Here is a 2,859-nt window from a genome sequence, read left to right on the forward strand (position 1 = left end):
CCAGACAAACAAGATCATTGCCCTCAGAAGTTTATAATCATACTGAGAAACCAGAAGGAACATACCATAAAATCAAATAAATAAACTCACTGATTTCAGATTGAGGTAAATGTCATGATGGAAACAAAACAGGGTGAGGTGATAGGGAGCACTGGGGTGGACACACTTTGGGTAGGTGGTCAGGGAAGGCGTCTCTGAAGAGGTGACATATGAGATGAGACATGAATGATGGGAAGGAAATAGGTATAAACAAACTAGGGTTCAAAATCCCAAGGTACATACCAGCTTGGGATAGTCCAAGAATTGAGAGGTCAGTGTGGCTAGAGTCTCATGACTGAGTCAGAGGGATAGGAGGAGCCAGAACCCACTGGACCTGGTAGGAAGACTCAAGAGTTTTCAGCTGGAGTTGGCATTATCTAAGTTTTAAAAATACCACTCTGGGAATTCCCTGGTGGTCCAGTGGTTAGGACTCGGTGGTTTTACTGCCGTGGCCTGGGTTCAATCCCTGGTCAGGGAACTAAGATCCCACAAGCTGAGACATACGGCCAAAAAAAAAACCACTCTGGTATTTTTATATCAAATTGGGTGAAAACTGGGTAATGGTGGAACACAAATGAGGCAAATACACTGGTTAGGTGGCAATAGTGTAATCCAGGTGACTAATGGCAGGGATATAGACTAGAGTGTGCGGGAAAAATAAACCACATGGGTTTTGAATCACAAACATCAGAGTCAATTCTTTATTCTAAAACTGATGGATGCTGGAAAAAACAGAGGTTGAACTACTTTCTCCCCACTCAGAAAATTTTCAACATAACATATATGTTTGGGAGAAAAAAAAAGGAAGCAAAAAGTGGAGGGAAAGTACATCGATGATGTCATTTGCAACATAAACAAAAGCAACATACATTTTAGGAGTCAACACCTTTTCAGGGTTTCATGATTCTACCCATTTTTTTCAAGAAAAGAACAAAAGTTACAATGCAAGTACTTAAAGGCAAACTCAGATAAAAAGAATTTGACAATAAAACTTGATTTATAGGAGATGAAAGAAAATCTTAAAATAGGAAATCTAACATTTGGGACAGGGAGAAAAACAGTTAAATTTAGTCTTACTGGAAACCACCTTCAGCTTGAATAATTGGATAGTCAAAACTTCTGTTTAGTTTCAGTTTCTTATCAGATCAAAGTAAAGTCTTTCATAAACAGCACCGCATCTGTATAAACAAAATTTCCACAGCATTTTCTTTCAGTGAACGATTCTTTGTTTTAGATGTTCCCTTTTCAGTCAAGTTGGGCAAAAGGAAACATACAATTTTTATTGTAGCTTGAATTCCGCAAGTGTGAGCAGTGGTGATGTGAAGGAGTAGATTCAGAACACATATACAAGCAATGAGATGAGAGTGATGAGATTTTGCTACTGGATTAGATATAAGGGGTAAAGAAATGGGAGGAATCAAGGTAAATGCCTCAACTCTGGGCTTGAGCAGTAATGTAGATCTTTATGAAAGTAAGAGGCTTTAGTAGCCTTAGAAATGCAACACCAAACTCCTTAGAAACTAAGGAGTCTTAGGAGTTGGTCCTTACTGGTTTAATAAAGACTCCAAGCTTCCTGAGAGAAGGAGCAGAATATACATACTTGGGTATGTCCAGCAACTAAAGTGTACTGAGTGTAGTTGCAGATGTATGGATTACTACAGAGTCATGCTTGAATAGAAAATTATATTAATGAGGGTGTGGGGTCAGTAAACCAAAGAGCTTTGAATAGACTACCTAGCATGGCTGGAAAACCAATTCTTGTTAAGATCTAATAACTATTATTATAATCACTAGCATTTGGATGATTACCTTGTATTAATTTTAGGGTACCTTATATGTATTGTTTCAACTAATCTTCACAGAACCCCATGGGGTAGATCCTGAAACAAAAACAAAGGGTATCCAAACTTGTCCAGAGTCACGTGGTTAGAAGTGGCAGAGCCAAAATTAGAACCCACACCAACCATCAAGCCTTGGCTCAGAACAAATGGTGAATGATGTTCCTAACATGCTTGGCATTTCACCACAAGTGAATCAAGAAATTCTGTGGAAATGTGCCTTTCATAAAAGAAAGCAGAATTTCGAGGAAGGCAGATGACTTCCATTTGAAGTTCAAGACCTGGACAGCTCTGTGCAGAGCAATAGGTATGCTCTGAATGCTGTATTGTCCACGGGATGGCCCAGTGCATAGGACGGTGAATCATGGCCTCTGGAGCTACATTTGCTGCAGAATTATCCACTTACAGAAAAAGTGCCTGTCCTCTCCTTTGGGTTAGTATTTCCATGGGTGGAACCTGCAACTCAAAAGGATGTTTATATAGTTTCCTTTCCTCTCTGTATAGTAAGTCCCCTACATACGAACGAGTTCCATTCTGAGAGCACATTTGTAAGTCCAATTTGTTCATAAGTCCAACAAAGTTAGCCTAGGTACCCAATTAACACAATCGACTATATAGTACTGCACTGTAATAGGTTTAAAATACTTTTCACACAAATAATACACCCATAAAAAATGAATACAAAAAAAATCTTACAGTACAGTACAGTAGTACAGTACAACAGCTGGCATACAGGGGCTGGCATGCATGTTCGAATCTTTGAAAGTTCACAACTTGAAGTTTCTTATGTAGGGGACTTACTGTATTATGTTTCTGTAGAGAAACAGGACCAATAAGTTGTGTGTGTGAGTGTGTGTGTACATAAATGTGTATATGTGTGTGTGATTTATTTTAAGGAATTGGTTCATGCAGTTATGGAAGCAGCAAGTCCAAAATCCGCAAAGTGGATTGGCAAACTGGAGCCCCAGGAAGAACTGATGTT

At 39.0% G+C, this 2,859-nt stretch overlaps 1 non-coding gene across 1 annotated transcript; it reads left to right on the forward strand.

Annotated features, from left to right (window-relative positions):
* Window positions 1-445: 445 nt before the first annotated feature.
* On the forward strand, window positions 446-517 carry TRNAK-UUU (transfer RNA lysine (anticodon UUU)). The gene has a single exon. It is a non-coding gene; the product is annotated as a tRNA-Lys (tRNA).
* Window positions 518-2,859: the final 2,342 nt, after the last annotated feature.

This window comes from Balaenoptera ricei, chromosome 20, assembly GCF_028023285.1.
Source record: "Balaenoptera ricei isolate mBalRic1 chromosome 20, mBalRic1.hap2, whole genome shotgun sequence".
Classification (NCBI taxonomy): Eukaryota; Metazoa; Chordata; class Mammalia; order Artiodactyla; family Balaenopteridae; genus Balaenoptera; species Balaenoptera ricei.